At 38.8% G+C, this 20890-nt stretch overlaps 1 long non-coding RNA gene across 4 annotated transcripts in view; it reads right to left on the bottom strand.

Moving 5' to 3' along the window:
* Positions 1–20890, bottom strand: part of LOC140146860 (uncharacterized) — a 42046-nt gene that overhangs the window by 11023 nt on the left and 10133 nt on the right. For all 4 annotated transcript variants that reach the window (XR_011858326.1, XR_011858328.1, XR_011858325.1 and 1 more), the window contains exon 2: positions 14969–15060. This is a non-coding gene — a long non-coding RNA (uncharacterized lncRNA). The remainder of the gene's footprint in view (positions 1–14968; positions 15061–20890) is intronic.

The following is a 20890-nucleotide window of genomic DNA, read 5'->3' as shown; positions in this document are numbered from 1 at the left end:
ATAAAATATGATGAAAATGTTAATTATCCAATGTGTAACAGCGTAAAATATGACAATATTAAAGGTTAGGGGACGTACAAACCAACGTAACTCGACATTTATTTATTATAATTCATTCATTTTGGCATCAATATATAGCTATTTGGTTGTTGTAATCTTTTAAAGCAAAATAACCATTAATTCTTAGCTGGATAGACATAAAATGTTTTAAAAATGTTAATTTTTCATGTGTAGTACCGTAAAATATGACAATATTAAGGTGTAGGGGACATTCAAATCACCAAAACTCAAGTTTTACTGATGAAAATAAATTCATTTTAGTATCAATATGTAGTCAATTGATAGTTCCAACTTTCTAGTATTATTTTAAAAGCAATTAAACCATTAGTTGTCAGGTAGATAGACATAAAATGTACGAACATGTTAATATTCAATGTCCAACAGCATAAAATATGACAATATTAAGGGGTAAGGGGACATACAAACCACCAAAACACAAGTTTCACTGACGAAAAATGAATTCCATTTGGTATCAATATGTAGCTATTTGATTGTTCTCATTTTCAGACATTATTCTAAAAGCAATTAAACCATTAGTTGTCAGGTAGTTAAACATAAAATATGAGAAAAATGTCAATATTCCATGTCTAACAGCGTAAAATATGACAATATTAAGGGGCAGGGGACATACAAATCACCAAAACACAAGTTTTACTGATGAAAATGAATTCATTTGGGTATCAATATGTAGCTATTTGATTGTTCTCATGTTCTGGTATTATTTTAAAAGCAATTAAACCATTAGTTGACAGGTAGTTAAACATACAATATGAGAAAAATGTTAATACCCCATGTCTAACAGCGTAAAATATGACAATATTAAGGGGTAAGGGGACATACAAATCACCAAAACACAAGTTTCACTGACGAAAATGAATTCAATTTGGTATCAATATGTAGCTATTTCATTGTTCTCATTTTCTGGCATTATTTTAAAAGCAATTAAACCATTAGTTGTCAGGTAGTTAAACATACAATATGAGAAAAATGTTAATACCCCATGTCTAACAGCGTAAAATATGACAATATTAAAGGGTAAGGGGACATACAAATCACCAAAACACAAGTTTCACTGACAAAAATGAATTCAATTTGGTATCAATATGTAGCTATTTGATTGTTCTCATTTTCTGGCATTATTTTAAAAGCAATTAAACCATTAGTTGTCAGGTAGTTAAACATACAATATGAGAAAAATGTTAAGTGCAATATCAGATATTTATTTAGTAGGGTTGGCCACGGTCAAAAAATTTTTACTTGCTGAGGTGAAAGGACTTTGTTTGGAGGTTACAAAAATGCATTTCGAAAATTCAGCAACGGCCCGATTTGTGTTTTTTACAATTTTCGCCTATTTTGGAGCTAAAAAAGTAAAAATTGCCCTTAAAAGGGCGCCTCGTTGCCTTAATATACAAGTTGGTATTTAAAATAAATTGTATCATAAAAAGCCCCATCCTTGTTCTATCTACAAACGAAGTCGTGCTTAGAGAGTCGTTTTTTAAATATCGATTTCGGACCTGGCAACACTGCAAGTTTTTCAAATTTGAAAAATGCCATTTTTTTACCGATTTTGGTGATACGAAAAAATAACTTTTGCGCTCACCTAGGATTTTGTCGTTATGGTTATTGGTAGAACATACCTTGCCCCCAACATATCTAATAAGAACAGCTTGGGGAAATTTATTTCTCTAAGCAAGGTGTTGCCAGAAAAACATACATTTTGTAAAAATTCAAAATTATCATAAAAAGAAAATTTGCTGCATTTTGCCCTAGATTTAGCACATGTAATGTAATGAGTTGTATGTAGAGTCGGTTTATCATCATGGTCAACTATTCTGAATGTTTCGAAACAATAAATGAAGTTTAATTTTAATGCGGTGTTGCCAGATGCCGAAAATTATGAAAGCTACATTACGTCAAATAGCCCAAATAGGTCTAAGTTTTCATGTATGAATCTAGTCAATCCAGTTAAATCACGGTCTATTATTAATCGCGTTTTCGATGCGATTTTAGGCTTACCGTGATTTAACGTTGATATCTGGTTTTGCTCCTTTTATAATTTTACTTTGACCGTCGGCTTTTGTAAATAACAGAATGTAGATTGGCTCTGAATAAGTATCGGAGTCCTCTTGGTGGTTTTTTCATGATATAATTAGTTTGTATTTGCATGTAACAACCCAAAATCGACCTCTGAATTCGAGGTTGAAGGCTGTTTCCGGAATACCTGTGGACTCAAACAAGTGCACGAGTGGCGATTATGGTTTTATACTTCCCGCATTCATGATTGCGTCAACGCCTAATAATATACTTCTTTGTATAGGTTGAGTGTAGCTGGTATACAAAGAATTGGTTACATGTCAATGACCATTAACTTCAGGGATAGACCCTTTGCACGCCTTTCTATCATGCAGTATCTTTACCCACAGACATGTGCCCGTGTCATGTGCCAACGTTAAAGGTTAATATATTTTTGTGTATCTGTGTGCTTCTATGGCCGAGTGGTCTAAGGCGTTGTGGTTTCTTAGTTGCTGTTCTGAGCGTCGCTTGTTCGAATCCGTGCGTCTGTTATTTTTCTTATGCTGCTTTATTTTTCCAGCGTAGGGCCTAGAAAAACTAATTTATAATTTCTGTTTGTATTATTTATTTATTTATTTATTTATTTATTTATTTATTTATTTATTTATTTATTTATTTATTTATTTATTTATATTTGTTTTACTTATTTATTTTATTTATTTATTTAATGATGTTTTGGGGCTCGAGAGAACGGACACATTTATTTATTTATTTATTTATTTATTTATTTATTTATTTATTTATTTATTTATCTATTTATTTGTTTTATTTATTTATTTATTTATTTATTTTATTTATTTATTTAATGACGTTTTGGGGCTCGAGAGAACGGACACATTTATTTATTTATTTATTTATTTATTTATTTATTTATTTATTTATTTATTTATTTATTTATTTATTTATTTTTCGATTGATTATTTGATGATTGAGTTAGCAGATTTATCGATTGCTGCTTTAGTTGTGGGACTTCTATTTGAGTTTGAATGACATCGTACACTAGTATTGATTTTTCCGTTAAACATTATCAAGAATTAATGTCACAGGTTTTATTGCAGATAGGAAGTTGGCTTAGTGATACTCTATCTGTTGATTCAGAACCGGAAGGTGCCGGGTTCGATTCCCACCTATGTCTATCTTTTTTAAAGACTTGGAAAATTACTGCAGTAAGTTTATTTGGCGCGCGATCTCAGTTATTCATTTTCTGATGGCTTTGCCTCTTACAGGCACCCCCGGCATGCACCATCCCTCTGGAATCCAAACCAAGGTTCGCTCATAACACCTCCCTTAAGTAATTGACACACAGGAAACAACAGGCAAACATTATGAAGCTTTGTTGCTGGTTTATTATATGACTAGGAATGATGTTAACGTACTTATTCATCTGTCATTGATGTGATGATGAGAGTGTCATCCTCATCCATCTAAAGCAGGGGTAAGCGACTTTTTTTAACACGCTGGGCTATAATAAACAATGAAAAACTGTACAGGGTGTCCCAGAAAAAATTACCGAGCGAATAAAATTGAACGTAAGTCGAGTAATAGACATCAGAATCAATAAATTCAAAATGTATCGTATAGCTTATTTTGTTGTGCATCACATATGAAAATTTTATTTGATTCGGTTGACTGGTTGCGAAGAAATGAACGATTACATAATACGTACATCAATGCAGTTCATTCCAAGTTTGATCAACAGGCGCTTTTTTGTCATACTCGCTCACCGCTTCCCAAAGATTGTGTATCTCCAAATTAAATCCACATTATCTTTTTTATAATCCGACGATATTATGTCATTCATGCTTTCACTGAAGATGAATAAGTTTGTCCGAGAAAACTTTGATTTCTGCAATTGGAAGCTTTCCAACTTTAATTCTTTATGTTGTGCAAATATGTTATATTTTAACATTCCAAAGAACATTTGAGCCAAAAATGACAATGATCGAGTGCTTACAGCTTACGTGTGATTTTTGATACCATGCAACATTAATGTTGAAGTTTTAAAAGATTTGTCAAGTTTAAAAACTTTGCATTGCAATTTCGTGGAAATATTCCAAGAACATTAATGTGTGTGAGAATTTATTTAAGCCAGCTGGAATTCTTTATGCAATAATTCTTTATCAAACATTTATATCAACATTAAAGAAAAATATATTTACAAGTACAGAGCATCATCTTACATGCAAGCTTTCATTTTTAATATCGTGCAGGTTTTTGAATTTGAACAAAAGCTAATTAAATGTTTTGCAAGAAACAGAATGTTTAAAAAGAAGGATTTCACAGAACAAAATAGGAAGCCCATTGAGAGATAACCACTAGTGCGCATTGTGTTGAATGATCTTTCTTTCAAACTTGGAATGAAGTGAATTGACGCATGCGTTGTGTAATCGCTCCTTTCTTCGCGATTAGTCAACCGATTCCAACAAAATTAGCGTATAAGATGCAGAATAAGATGGCCTACACGCTGATGTTTAGATTTTTGGATTCTGATGTATATTTCTCGACTTACGTCCAAATTCATTCGCCCGGTAATTTTTTCTGGGACACCCTGTATAGGCTGCACATTTTTATTTTCAAAGTGCACTATTAAAATCATTTACAATAATATTAATTTTGTAAACTTTGTAAATTAATTCATATGTTTCCATGTTTCTAAAGTCTAATTCCTGTCCTAAAATGTATTGAATTATGGTTATGAATTTTGAAACTTTAATAGACTGCAAAAAATTGAAGAGGAAGTCATTCCATATCTTTATCATCGTAACTAAATTTAATAGTCCTAAGTCTACCTCTAACATGTGTAATGAACTTTATTCTGAGCTTTACAGAATTCACGGGTCATTTGATCATTATGAAAATTATTCATGTGTCTTCTCATGAATCAAGTAGTCATGGAAACCTTTGAAAAAATAATGTGCATAAATCCCAGTTATATGAATCATTCCATGTCAACGATTTACATGTTCTATAGAAAATATTTTACATTGAAATAAGAAAAAACCTCCCACGTACACTTGTACGTACCGTACATGTACAGGGCTCCTTTTACCATGGACCTATGCATTTCAATAATTGTAGTATTAATATACGATTTCAGTCAAATTTTAATTTGATTATTATTTGCCAAAAAAATATGCAATATTATAAAAAACGTTTTCTGGTCATTTTAATCCAAACTAATGTGGTAACGAATGTTACAGAAAACTCATTATCTCATCCGCTTAACGGCGGTGTGCTTTTGTCCTAAAACACAATGAATTTGGTTGAATCCAATTGGGACTGGCATGTGTAAACATTACAATTATGGTAAAAAAATCAGTTTTTGAAAAAAAAATGACCAAACTCGTTTCAAAAACATCGTACATTATGGCTTTAAATACGGTAGCTTTTAACTACTTTTTACTAACGTATTCGGCATTTTTTGACCCACCCCTAAACAAAAGGACTTTCGTTTATGACTTCATCAAACTTTTGGGTTATTCCCTTAAAGTTTATATTTCAAATTTCTACACACCAAGATTCCTATACTTCCTTGTGTTGAGATTCATCATAATATAACCGTATTAACTACGTCACATTTGTCTTTATTACACAGTCATGACAATAACAAAATTGTCAAACTTGAATATATTAGGCCCCTCAACATGCTCAACCCACATTTTCATAGATTCTGTCGAGATTGTTTATTGTACCACGCCTGATGAAGGCAATCTATTAAAATCGTTTTTTCTTTAATTATTTTGAACATGGCAACACAATTTTCATGATTTTCCGACATACTAGGGGCCCCTTGCTATTAATATTGTAAATACCACAAAGATCGAAATGATAAATTTGAAGATTATCATTTTGGTGTGTAATTTTATTAAACTGCCTTATGACGAATCTTGCAGGGGCCCATCAAGATAAAGTACAATAGGACAAACCACTCTATCGCTTTTGACAAAACACTGCACTTACATAAAATAAAGTGAGAGTATGGTGAGTGTTACAATTTCAGCCATGAAGGCTCTGCTTTCATCCATCTGAACCTCAAGCTGAACCCCTTATTTCATTTCGCTTTTGCTCAGGGCCCCTGAACTCTCGGGGCCCATGGACTTCGTCCATCCTGTCCACCCGCTTGCTACGCCCCTGACCATAACCCTAACCCTAACCTTTACCCTAACCTAACGATAAGCCTAACCTAAGCCTAATACTAACCTAAGCCTATCCCTAACCCTAAGCCTAAACCTAACCCTAATCCTAAACCGAAGCATTACCCTAACCCAAGGTTCTTATGAGTTATTCCGCCGTCCAACCCTAACCCTAACCAGAACCCGAACCTTAACCGTAACCCTAATCCTTACCCTAACCCTAGGTTCTTAGGAGTTGTTCCGGCGTCTAACACTAACCTTTACACGAACCCTAACCCAAACTATCACCCTAACCCTAATCCTAAATTTAATCCTAACCATAGCCCTAAGCCTAACCCTAACCCGAACCCTAATCCTAACCTTAAGCCTAACCCTTACCCATACCCATACCCTATCACTAATCCTAACCCGAAGCCTAACCCTTAACCCTAATCCTAACCCTAATCCTAAACTTAAGCCTAGCCCTAACAATAAACATAACCATAACCCTACGCCTAACCCTAACCCGAACCATAACCCTAAACTAAGCATAACCCTAACCCTGACCCGAACCATAACCTTAGCCCTAACCCTAATCCTAAACTTAAGCCCTAACCCGAACCCTAACCCTAACATTAACCTAACCTTAACCCTATCCCTAACCCAAGCCCAAACTTAGGCACCATCTGGTATAATAATTGTGCTTAACCTTTACCCTAACCATGAGCCTAACCCGAAACCTAGTCCTAACCTTAACCCTACCCTACACCTACACCCAATCCTAACCCTATCCCTAACCCTAAGCCAAACCCTAAGCCTTAACCTAACCCTAATCCTAAACCGAAGCATTACCCTAACCCTAGGTTTTAGGAGTTGTTCGGCGTCTAATCCGAACCCTGACCAGATCCGAACCCTAACCTTAACCTTAACCGTAACCCTAATCCTTACCCTAACCCACCTACCTTAGGAGTTGTTCCGGCGTCTAATACATCCTAACCCTCACCCGAACCCTAACTCAAACCTTCACCCTAACCCTAGTGCCAAACTTAAGCCTAACCCTATGATTAACCCTAACCCTAAGCCGTACCCTAATCATAGGTTCTTATGAATTGTTCCGGCGTCTAACCCTAACTCTTACCTAACCGTAACCCAAACCTTAACCCCCTAATCCTAAACTTAAGCCTAATCATAACCCTTAGCTAACCCTAACCCAAACCCTAATTCTAAATTTAAGCCTAACCCTAACCCTTACATTAACCCTAACCCTAATCCTAAACTTAAGCCTAACCCGAACCCTAACCTAACATTAACCTAACCTTAACCCTAGGCACCATCTGGTATAATAATTGTACTTAACCTTTAACCTAACCATGAGCCTAACCCGAAACCTAGTCCTAACCTTAACCCTACCCTACACCCAATCCTAACCCTATCCATAACCCTAAGCCAAACCCTAACCCTTAACCTAACCCTAATCCTAAACCGAAGCATTACCATAACCCATGGTTCTTAGGAGTTGTTCTGGCGTCTAATCTTAACCCCTAACCCTAACCTAACCTAACCCTAACTCTAACCCTACCCTAACTCAAACACGAACAAGAACCCTAACCCTAACCCTAACCTTAAACCTAATCCTAAACTTAACCTTAACCCTAACCTATACCCTAATCCTAACCTTAACCATAACCCTAATCCTAAACTTAAGCCTACCCCTAACCCTAACTCTAAACCTAATCCTAGACCCCTAAGCCTAAGTTACCCTAACCCTAAGTCCTAATCCTATACCGAAGTATAACTCTAAGTCTTACCCTAACCCTACGTTCTTAGGAGTTGTTCTGGCGTCTAATCCTAACCCTGACCCAAACACGAACAAGAACCCGAACCCTAACCTAACCTTAACCTAAGCCTAAGCATAACCATAACCTTAACCATAACTCTAACATATACCTTAACCCTAACCTTAACCCTAATCCTAAACTTAAGCTTAACCCTAACCTTAACCCTAATCCTAATCTTAAACTTAAGCCTAACCCTAACCACAACTCTAAACCTAACCCTAACCTAAGCCTAATTTACCCCAACCCTAAGTCTAACCCTAATCCTATACCGAAGTCTAACCCTAAGTCTTACCCTAACCCTAGGTTCTTAGGAGTTGTTCTGATGTCTAATCCTAACCATGACCCGAATCCGAACAAGAACCCGAACCATAACCTTAACTATAACCCTAAGCCTAATCCTAACCTTAACCCTAACCTAACCTATACCCTAAACCGAACCTAACCTTAACCCCTAATAATAATAATATTTATCTTTTTCCTGCTTTTTTGTGGTAACTTTTATTCTATAACTGGACATTTGTGTGAAAATTGAGGGCGTTATTTATATACATTTTAAATAATTTAAATTAGCAAAATAATATGAGTTAGTCCTTACATTTCATGATAAAAAGTTTTTTGAAAATTCTCTTGCCATTTGCTAGTCTTTTTTCTGATGTTCTAATGCCATTATATTATACCAGTGTTTACTTCTTCTAAAGATGCAAACAAGATTTGTTTGGGTTAAGGTTAGGGTTAGGGTATATGATAGGGTTAGGGTTAAGGTTAAGTTTATGATTAGGGTTAACCTGTTCTCAAAACTTGACCTTTAATACTGATTGTCTTATAATAGGTGTTATAGGCACAATTATACCTGATGGTGCTTACGCTAGGCTTGGGTTATTAGGCTTAGGGTTAGGGGTTGAGGTCAATGTTAGGGTTAGGGTAAGGGTAAGTGTTAGGCTCAAGTTTAGGATTGGGTTAGGGTATGAAAAGGGTTACAGTTGAGGCTTAGGGTTAGGGTTATGGTTATTGTTAGGATTAGGCTTCAGTTCAGGATTAAGGTTAAGGTTAAGGTTTAGGTTAAGGGTAGGCTATGGGTAAGGGTTAGCCTTAAGGTTAGGGTTAGGGTTAGGGGTTAGGGTTAGGGTTGGGGTTAGGGTTAGGGTTAGGGTTAGGGTTAGGGTTAGGGTTAGGGTTAGGGTTTGGGTTTGGGTTTGGTTTGGGTTTGGGTTTGGGTTTGGGTTTAGGGTTAGGGGGTTGGTGGGTTAGGGTTAGGGTTAGGGTTAGGGTTAGGGGTTAGGGGTTAGGGTTAGGGTTAGGGTTATGGTCAGGTTTAGAGTTTAGGGGTAGGGTGGGGTTAGGGTTTGGGTTAGGGTTAGGGTGAGGGTAAGGGTTAGGGTTAGGCGCCAGAACAACTCCCTAAGAACCTATGGTTGGGTAGGGTAAGGCTTGGGGTTAGGGTAAATGTTAGGGTTAGGGTTAAGCTTAAGTTTGGGATTACAGTTGGGGTGAAGGTTTGGGCTCGGGTAAGGGTAAGGGTTAGTGTTAGACGCCGAAACAACTCCAAAGAACCTAGGGTTGGGGTAAGGATTAGGTTACGGTTAATGTTAGGGAATGGGTTCTGGTCAGGGTTGGGGTTAGACGACGGAAGAACTCCTACAACCTACGGTTGGGGCAATGCTTCGGTTTAGGATTAGAGTGAGGTTTAGGGTGAGGTTTAGGGTTAGGCGTAGGTTTAGGGTTAGGATTAGGGTTAGGCTTAGGTTAGGGTTAATGTTAGGGCTAGGGTTCGGGTTAGGGTCATGGTTAGGGTAAGGGTTTGGGTTTGACGCCGGAAAAACTTCTAAGAACCTTAAACTGATTGCCTTATAATAGGTGATATAGGCACAATTATACCCGATGGTGCCACCGTTAGGCTTGGGCTAGGGTTAGGATTAGGTTAGGGTTCGGGTTCAGGTAAGGATTAGGCTTAGGTTTAGGATTAGGGTTAGGGTTAGGGTATGCGTTAGGATTAAGGTTAGGGTAAAAGGTTAGGTTTAGGTTAAGGGTTAGGATTAGGAATAGGGTATGGGTAGGGGTTAGGGTTAGCCTTAAGGTTAGGGTTCGGGTTAGTGTTATACTTAGGGTTATGGTCAGGCTTAAGTTTAGGATTAGGGTTAGGGTTAAGGTTTGGGTTACGGTTAGGGTAAGGGTTAGGGTTAGACGCCGGAACAACTCCTAAGAACCTATGGTGAGGGTAAGGCTTAGGGTTAGGGGTTAATGTTAAGGTTAGGGATCGGGTTCTGGTTAGGGTTAGGGTTAGACGACCGAACAACTCCTAAGAACCAAGGGTTATGGTAATGCTTCGGTTTAGGATTAGGGTTAGGTTTAGGCTTAGGATTAGGGTTAGGCGTAGGCTTAGGATTAGACTTGGGGTTAGGCCTAGGTTAGGTTTAATGTTAAGGTTGGGTTCGGGTTCGGGTCATGGTTAGGGTAAGGTTTGACACCAGTAAAACTCCTAAGAACCTTAACTGATTGCCTTATAATAGATGCAATAGGCATAATTATACCCGATGGTGTCTACGTTAGGCTTCGGTTAGGGTTAGGATTAGGGTTAGGTTAGGGTTCGGGTAAGGGTTAGGCTTAGGATTAGGTTAGGGTATGCGTTAGGGTTATGGTTATTGTAAGGGTTAGGCTTAAGGGTTAGGTTTAGGTTAATGGTTGGGATTAAGATTAGGGATAGGGTATGGGTAAGGGTTAGGGTTAGCCTTAAGGTTAGGGTTAGGGTTAGGGTTAGGGTTCGGGTTGGGGTTAGGCTTAGGGTTATGGTCAGGCTTAAGTTTAGGATTAGGGTTATGGTTAAGGTTTGGGTTACTGTTAGGGTAAGAGTTAGGGTTAGACGCCGAACAACTCCTAAGAACCTATGGTTAGAGGTAAAGCTTAGGGTTATGGTTAATGTTAGGATTAGGGTTAGGGTTAGGCTCAAGTTTAGGATTAAGGTTAGGGTGAAAGTTTGGGTTAGGGTTCGGGTAAGGGTTAGTGTTAGACGCCGGAACAACTCCTAAGAACGTAGGGTTAAGGTAAGGATTAGGGTTACGGTTAAGGTTAGGGAATGGGTTCTGACGACGGAAGAACTCCTAAGATCCTAGGGTTAGGGATGCTTCTTAGGATTAGGGTTAGGTTTAGGATTAGGGTTAGGCTTAGGGTTAGGCTTGAGCTTATATTATACCCGATGGTGCTTGGGTTGGGTTTAGGATTAGGGTTAGGTTCGGGTAAGGCTTAGGCTAAGGCTTAGGGTTAGGGTTAGGGTATGCGTTAGGGATATGGTTATTGTTAGGGTTTGGCTTAAGTTTGGGGATTAGGATTAGGGTAAGGGTTATGGTTAGGGTTAGGTTTCGGATCAGGGTTAGGGTTAGGCTTAGTGTTATGGTTCAGCTTAGGGTTAGGCGTAGGGTTATGGTTATTATTAGGGTTAGGATTAAGTTTAGGGTTAGTGTTAAGGGTTAGGTTTAGGGTTAAGTATTAGGGATGGGTTTAGGATAAGGGATAGGGCTAGGGTATGGGTAAGGGTTAGGGTTGGGCTTAAAGTTAGGGTTAGGCTTAGGGTTAGACTTAAGTTTAGGATTAGAGTTAGGGTTAGGGTTAGACCCCGGAGCAACTCCTAAGAACCTAGGGTTAGGGTAAGGCTTAGGGTTAGGGTTAATGTTAGGGTTAGGCTTAGGGTTATCGGTTATGGGGGTCTCCCCATCAGTCGAAACACCGTCAGTCCGAACCACCGTCAGTCGAATGGAATAACTATAGAATACCCCGCTCAGGGAGCCTAACCCTAACCTAACCTAACCTAAGCCTAATCCCAACCCTAACCCTAACCCTGTGTGTTGGGAGGTGAGATGGGTATTCTATAGCTATGCCGTCCGAATATGGGGGTTAGGTTTAGGGTTAGCGTTAGGTTTAGTAATCCTAAAAATAAGTACTGACGGTTGTTCGGATTGACGGTGTTTCGGACTGACGGGTGTACCCTGGTTATGGTTAGGGTTAGGCTTAAGTTTAGGATTAGGGTTAGGGTCCGGGTTAGGGTTAGACGCCTAAAGAACCCAGGGTTATGGCAAGGGTTAGGGTTATGTTTCGGTTTAGAATTAGGGTTAGGGTTAGGGTTAGGCTTCGTGTTAGTTTAGGATTAGGGTTAGGTTTAGGGTTAAGGTTAGGGATAGGCAGGCTTAAGTTCAGGATTAGGGTTAGGTTTAAGGTTAGGGGTTGGGTTCGGGTCATGGTTAGGATTAGGTTAGGCACCGGAACAACTCCTAAGAACCTACGGTTGGGGTACTGCTTAGGGTTATTGTTTTGGGTTCGGTTTAGGATTAGGGTTAGTTTAGGGTTAGGTTTAGGGTTAGGGTTAGTTTAGGCGTATTGTTAGGTTTACGGTTGGGGTTAGGGGCAGGGTTAATGTTCGTGTTAGGGTTAGGGTTCGAGTTTGGGTCATGGTTAGAGTTAAGGTTTGACGCCGGACTAAGAACATTAACCTGTTCTCAAAACAGAACTTAATACTGATTGCTAGTGCATTATACAAGGTGCTATAGGCACAATTATACCAGATGGTCCTGAGGACTAAGACGCCGGAACAACTCCTGAAAGCATGTTCTCAAAACTTACCCTTAATAAGGATTGCTAGTGCCTTATACCAGGTGCTATAGGATTAAGACGTCGGAACAGCTCATAAGAACCAGTTCTTAAAACTCTGCTAGTCCTTTATGCTAGGTGCTATAGGCACAATTAGACCCGGCGGTCTCGAGGATTAAGAGGCTGGAACAACTCCTAGGAACCTGTTCTCAAAACTTGCCCTCAATACTGATTAGGCTACTAGTGTCTTATACTAGATGCTATTGGCACAATTTGACTCGATGGTCCCGAAGATTAAGACACCTGAATAACTCCTAAGAACCTGTTCTCAAAATTTACCCGTCATACTGATAGCCAATGCCTTATTGAAGATGCTATATATATGCTAAATTAGAATTAGACCCGATGCTCCCGAAAATTAAGACGCCGGAACAACTCTTAAGAACCAGTTCTCAAAATTTACCCTTAATACTGATTGCTAGTGCCTTATACTAGGTTCTAGTATTAAGGGCAAGTCAGTTTGAGAACAGGGTCTTAGGAGTTGTTCCGCCGTCTTAATCCTCGGGAGCAGTTGTTCCGGCGTCTAGCCCTAACCATGACCTGAACCCGAACCCCAACACTAACCTTAACCCTAAGCCTAACCCGAAGCCTAATCTTAACCCTGGTCCTAAGCCGAACCCTAATCCGAACACAAATCCTAACCCTAACCTTAACGTTAATCCTAACCTAAGCCTAATGCTAACCCTAACCTCAGGGTCTATCGTCTTAATCCTCGTGGGAGCAGATGTTCCGGCGTCTAACCCTAACCCTGACCTGAACCTGAACCCTAATCCTAACCCTAATCCTAACGCTAATGCTAACCATGACCCTAAACCGAACCATAATCCTAACCCAAATCCTAACTATAACCCTAACTTTAACCCTGAACCTAATCCTAACCCTAATCCTAACCCTAACATGGGGACCATCGGATCTAATTTGTGCCTATATATCATCTAGTATAAGGCACTAGCAATCAGTATTAGTGGCAAGTTTTGGGAACATGTTCTATGTTCAGCGTTTTAATCATCGGGAGCATCGGGTTTAATGTTCATGTTTTTTTAGATTCGGACTGATGACGTGCTTTTCAGATTCGGACTAACGACGTGTTTTTCAGATCGGACTGATGACGTGTTTTTCAGATTCGGACTGACGACGCGTTTTTCAGATTCGGACAGACGACGTGTTTTTCAGATTCGGACTGACGACGTGTCGGAGTGAAGACGTTTCGGACTGAAGACGTTTCGAACTAAAATAGTGCATTTCATTTTCGGACTGATGACTGTTCGGACTGAGGACGTTTCGGACTGAAGACGTTTCGGACTGATGCGGGCACCCCAAGCCGATTCTAGACCACTCTGTGACGGCCTTATATCTACCGATGGCCATGAGACTCCGCCCCCCCCATACACACACACACACACACCCCTACCAGCTACGCCACTGGGTAAAAAGCAAGACATTGTTCATGTTGTTGATGATATAGACGGTTTTTAATATTCCATTAATTAACTTGTTTGAACTGGCGTAGGCCCTACTCTTGCAGGTTAAATAATTATAGGTGTTCAGCAAATGAAACTTTTTTGTTAAATTTAGGAATACACTAATGTAAAGAGATCTGGACTAATGGTTATCATTGCCGTTGCAATAATTAATACAACAAATTAGTTAAATATTATGATTATGCCTCAATAAGTATATAATGCGATATCAAACACCTACATACTCAGAATATAGATCATACAGGTCAAATATATCACTTTTAACGTCAGTCTACTTATCGGCGTAGTGCAGTGGCGTAGATTTCTTTTTGACATTGGGGGATGGGGTTGGAAAAAAATTCTTGAAGTATAGTGAATTCAGCACCTTTTGGCGACATATAAATAAGTTTATGGTACAAACGCGCACAAAGCGCACAAAAAAGTTTGCCATTTTGAAGCTAAACTGTTGGAATATGCTGCAAAATCGAATAAATTCTCGAAGCGCGAAAAAAATTGCACTTTTAGGACTAAAATGGCATGAGGTTAATTTGGTCAAAAACCCATATACAGGCATCAACATTGGGGGATGATTGTATGGACCATCCCCTGACAAAATATTGGGGGTTACCCCCCCCCGATCTACGCCTATGGCGTAGTGGTAAAACCTAACAATTCCCGCCGATTACGAGCTGATCAAAGTACAGTAAAAACATGTTGCCTTATACATCATAACAAAATTCCCAATTTGCATAAAATCACCTACTTTACCCAACCTACAATTTGCACCCACCTGTCAGATTGAAACACTCTTCACCATTCACAGTGTAAATAACGCTTAACAACATCCATAACTGAGCAGAAAACATCTTGCCGTTGTACACTCTGAAAATTAAAACGATATGAATATTTTAATCAGTTGACACTCTGATAATACAGTCATGGACAAAAGTTTGGAATATTTTTATTTTTGTATCAAATGCAGTTTTCAATCATATTAGGAACAGGTTTATTGTTCTGGAGTAGTGCTCAGTTGAATTTAATTGAAAGATACTAATGTCATTTGATGATTATATCACACAGTTTGTCAATTAAACAAAGAATTACCTGAGGAAGCGCATTACAATGGAAGGATCACATAATCGCAACACTTTTTGGCGGTCTCTTTGTGTCACAAAATGAGATTAAAGACACTAGCAATCTTTATAAAAAAAAAAAAAATTTAAACTCTCACTATGACTTGTTCAGATAAGTCTGTTGCTTGAGAAAACGCAACTCAATATTTGGTGTGTCTACCCTGGCCAGCTCAAGGTCATGTACGCGACGTGACATTCCTTCGATCAGGTTTTCCAAAGTTCCTTGTAGAATATCTCGCTAGCAAGCATTGAGGGCGTATCTAAGTTCCTGCAGGGTGATTGGTTGGTTGTCCATGTTACCAAACCTGCGGGATACTTCTGCCCATAAGTTCTGTATAGGGTTCATATCCGGGCTCAAAGGTGACCAGTCCAGGTGTCCTACATTCTCATTTTCAAGGAATTTCTTCGCAGGTAGGGCTCTGTCCGCCGTAGTACTGTTATCTTGGATCACGAAATTGTTCCTGAAGTCTCTTCTCGCAAACGGAAGCATAACTGTACCAAGAACATGCAGGTATTGGTCCTGGTTCATGTGTCCTTCTAGCATGTAGAGGTGTGATTTCGAACTACTGTGAAATGCTCTCCATACTGTGATTCCACCACCATCTCCCTGGACTCTAGGCAGGATACAATCCTCAAGTAGGGCTTGACCAACCTGTCTTCAGACCTTGAATCGGCCACCTTGTCTGGAGAGGAGGAACCGGGCCTCGTCAGTGAAGATCACATTACGCCAGTGGCCTACTGTAAAGTTCCAATGTCTCTGTGATCAAAGTAAGCGCGCATGCCGATGTCTTTTCAGAAGTATTGGCTTTCTTATTGGTCATCTTGTGCGAAAATCTGCACTAACCAGTCTATTTTTCGCAAGATTCCTGGTAACAGGCGCGTTTATGGACCTTAGCCATTCTGTTTGTAGCCGAGATCGGTCTTCCTGGCGGTTGTCTTTTGGGGCCGACCTGACCTTGGCCTAGGTGTAGTAGTTCCGGTCTCTCGACGTCTCTTCAAAATTTTAGAAACTGCACCTTATGTAATTCCTAAAGCGACACCAATATCCTTCTGTTTGTAGCCGTGATTATGTAAGTCAATGACGCGGGCGTATAAGTCTGCGCTCAACTCGCACCCCATGATCAGAAATATCGTATAAAACAGACAGATGCAACAAAGTAAAGCTGCTTTCTTCACACGGTAATGCAAAAGCCAATGTAACCTTATGAATCATATCGCTAAAATAACTGTGAAAAGGATGCCCGATGGTTCATTGGTCAGGCATAAGAAGTCATTGTCCCACATTATGTATTGTGTGATATTGAATGGTACCTAAGACCTTGCCAGATAGCCGTGATCCATTTTGCATGGCTAACGGGTCATTGATGGTAAGAAATCTGCACTTAAAACAGTGCAAAAAATAAAATATTCCAAACTTTTGTCCAAGACTGTATTTGTACTCGGCTATTCCAGTTGAAATTCATACGCCTCGTATGGAAGACATGACCTTAATCACCCACACAGGGGGTGTATAGATTTCAAATGAAGTCACCCATCCAGGTATTAAAGCTAGGTAGCCCCATTTATTTAGACTTCACACTCCCTGTGTGGGAGATTAAGGTTATATCTTCCACAGGGGGTGTATGAATTTCAAATGGAACAGCTCAATGGACGATTGCGTAGCTAGGGGTTGTGGCGCCACTTTAATGAAATTTGGTTACAATGAAGTTGAATTTCGGTCTTAAAATGATCTTTTAGATAACTATTTGCGCTGAAATGCTGACATTTTGACTTTCACAGCTTCGAGGGGCGCCAAATCGATTCTTTTTATCCACCGTCCCTGTTTAGTTTAATGAGACTACGTACACCTTATTGAATAATTTAAATTGAACCAATAAAAAGAACAACACACAAAACTCATTTACAACTGTTGTGTGCAGTGTTGTCTTGTGCTTATTATGGTCAAGCAAGCAATGATAAGATGACCGCAAGACGAAAAAAGTATTCTCTTAAATATTATTATTAGATGATAACATTTATACAGCAATTATTATTACTACCGTACTTTAGCGTAAGGGGGGTGCAATAAATATGTGTAACCCCGGGTTGGTGCATTATATGGGGAGATTTTTTGGTAGGACGAAAGGGGGGCAAGCATTTTGGCATGTTGAAGAGGGAGGAGCGTGTCAAACGATTTTTGGCAGGTCGAAAGGGGGTGCCGAATTTTTTGACACATGTATTTTGGGCACCGATTCTAAATACCAAAGGTGTAGGAAAACATTTGGAACACGTTCAAATATGCAAAATTTCCTGCTCACTGCGATCGCATTATAATATAAGACAACTTAAGCATGTTAAGGTTTTAAATTCGGGTTCCCCAAAATCTTACATGTGTAATGGGGGGGGGTAAAAGATTTCTTGGCACGTCAAAAAGGGAGGGGCAAAGGTTTTTTTGGCACGGCCAAAGGGGGGGGGGCAATTTTTGGAAGACCATTTTGAGAATTCACCACCCGGGGGTACATATAATTATTGCATAGCCCCTTTAACCCATATCAATTTATAAGCGCTCTTTAAGCAAAGTTTATTGTTCATAACCATTATGATAAAACAGGCGAAAATAGTAGCTTTTTGCACACGATTTCCTATTTAAAGAGAATTGGCCATTGCTCATTGAAATTAAATGGATAATATAAGTGTGCTCTTTCATTTAATGGCATCAAATTTGAAAGATATTCTAAGCATCACTCGGGGTTTTGACTTTTAAAACCCACAATAATTATGGTCAACAAATGTGCTAGAATAGGTCGTTTTCAACAGATTACAACATTCGCCTTGTTACCTGTCACGTTGACGTAATGAAAAAACACGTTTTTAGAGGGAGTGTTAGTGTTCGTTCGATATATATATAAAACAATTCTGATTGGATAAAGGAGACATTCGGGGTTTTGACAAAAAACAATCAAATATGCCGTATGTTTCAATAGCCACCAGCTATAAGCTCACACAGCTCTTATGATGCTATACACTCAACCGTTCGTCTATCACACGGTAGAGGATAGTAAAAACAAAAAATCTTATCGTTTATTCTCTAACTTTATATACCCAAAACTGTGACAATGTGTCCTCCCAGCACAATGCTGTTATGATTGCAGACCAGTTCATCTCCACTTTTTAATCCCTTTTTTTTTATTCTCTGTGCTTGGAACTGGTGGAGGGAGAAAAAACATACACAATGAACCACCACACAGTGTCATCGCCCCGATATCTTCATGGCAGAAATCGCCATGGTAGGTTGAATCCACCGCCACGCATGGCCATTTTGTTCCGACCTGTTTAATAGTTTTGAGACGCATAATGGGCCGAAGGACATCTGACTAAGGTTACTGACAATTGCCCGGTGACTGACCTGGCTGTGTGTGAGTCGAGCATGGTACGCCATAGGTCATATGCTTTTAGACTACCCACGATTGGCCTATACACTGCGCTATATAAAATCAGAATTATTGTAAGTTTTTGAGTTCAAGACGCAAGCTTCTTTTCTCAAGACACAAGCTAACGACTATCATATCTGTTCAACACATATATTCAAGTGCAACCACATCTGGTTTCTTTGGACGAAATTATTTACGGGAGATATTCATCATTTTCTACCCCGGTATCCAAAGATTTTCGTCTGAATATCAAAATAGCACATTCACGTGTTTCGATCCCGGGTATTGATTTTAGTATCTCTGGTGTACCAAGTAATTATTAGCCAGGCGATGTCGGTGTGCACCAGTTCCCAACGATCATGAACAAATATACATTAAAGCAACAGGTACAGAGATGGACAAAAGAGACAGAGGCAAAACATACTGCAGTTACTGTCCGTTTTCCTATACACAATACACAGTGCTCTTACCATTGACGCGTGACCTCTACAAATAGCGTACGTTAAAAGTATGGGGATTTTCCTAGTTAACGTCGCTGTGTGAAAAATAACCGGCCGATATTAAAAGTACTCTTCTAAAATTCTAGAAAATATAGTTTTGTAACATGTCCTAAATTTTTAGCTAATTTAGATGTTTGGAAATATGCGTACTTTGGTGTTTTAGTGTATTTTATAGGTAATAGTACATTGCCTAGTTAACGTCGCTGTGTGAAAAATAACCGGCCAATATTAAAAGTACTCTTCTAAAATTCTAGAAAATATAGTTTTGTAACATGTCCTAAATTTTAGCTAATTTGTACTGGTGGTATCGGTCCCAAACATTTTTCAAAATTAGAAAAATTAAATTTTCACCAGTTTTATTATAAAAAAAGAGTTGTAAGTTTGTTCCACAAAGGAGACACACAATCGCACTCACAGAATATGTGAGCTAAAGATTCACTTGATTTCTTACAAAAGAAACACAAAGGCGAATATGTTCTACCAATTTTATCTACCAAAAAACGTTTCAAAACGTAAAAAGCGGCCAAAGTTTAAAAAATCTTTCCTGTGTGGCTTTTCACCCTTTTTAAACTTGGTCCCATTTAGTAAAGTAGTATTAACATGAAGAATGAGTCCTAATTTTTACATGCAACAATGTACTCTTATAGGTTTAAGACTGTTCGAAAGCGGTGCAATATGACGTAGGCTACCGTATGTATTATCAAAAACATTTCAAGGTTTATGTTTTATTATATTGCGTGATCATAAAGAGTAGTAGAGTATTATATATACTTAGCAAATTGACTGTGTGTCAACCTGCTACATATAGGCCCTACATCTGTACATAAGGTGCAGAATCGCACATGACGATGAAGAATTTAACAAAGTGAGTATTTGCTACAAAATACATTATAACGTCTATACGGAAAAAAACTTCAATTACGCACGAACATTAATTCATTTGCTCTACAAAATAAACATTGACAACTAAGAAAACCAACAAGTAGCCTATACACCAATCCGAGAAGCGTTTACTGTATTTGGCCCTCTATTGACGGCAACACAGATGTACCAGAGCGGGAGATTTAATTCGTAATTCAATACTCATGATTGTGTATTGAATGTCACTGTTGTATACAATTCCCGGGTACAATTCTGTATAGCACACAATAAATAATGGATAGAACCCCCGACCTCGGGACACCGCAGTTTTACATCGGGGACACCGCAGTAATGGCGAAGTCGGATAGGTGTATAGATGACTTCGTATGGGTCTTTAAAAACTTTTCAGTCGGACTCGCCATTGTATTTGATCATTTGTGTATGGAGAGCAATGGCGACCCGTCATTGTATTTGTTCATGTGTGTATGGAGAGCCACTCTTGGAGCCCATTGGACTTAGGCTAGGTCCTCAGGTAGAGTCAGACGCTGTATGTACTAGAAACGCCCATTCTTGATTCTGCGTTCATTCAATGTTAGCATTAAATTTGTATTGCCCGGCGGCCCCGCGTAATGGAAAACCCTGAATTTGTTACATAAAAAGAAATAAAAATAAAAAAAAGCAAGGTTCCACCTGAGTACATATTAAATTGGTGTAGAAATTGTTTTCAAATATATATATGAATTTAGACAAACATACGGGATATAATGAACCTTTGACATGACGCCATGATGACATGATTTTATTAGTC

This window comes from Amphiura filiformis, chromosome 2, assembly GCF_039555335.1.
Source record: "Amphiura filiformis chromosome 2, Afil_fr2py, whole genome shotgun sequence".
Lineage (NCBI taxonomy): Eukaryota > Metazoa > Echinodermata > Ophiuroidea > Amphilepidida > Amphiuridae > Amphiura > Amphiura filiformis.
The sequence above is the reverse complement of the archived record's forward strand: the minus strand, read 5'-3'. Positions and strand labels throughout refer to the sequence as shown.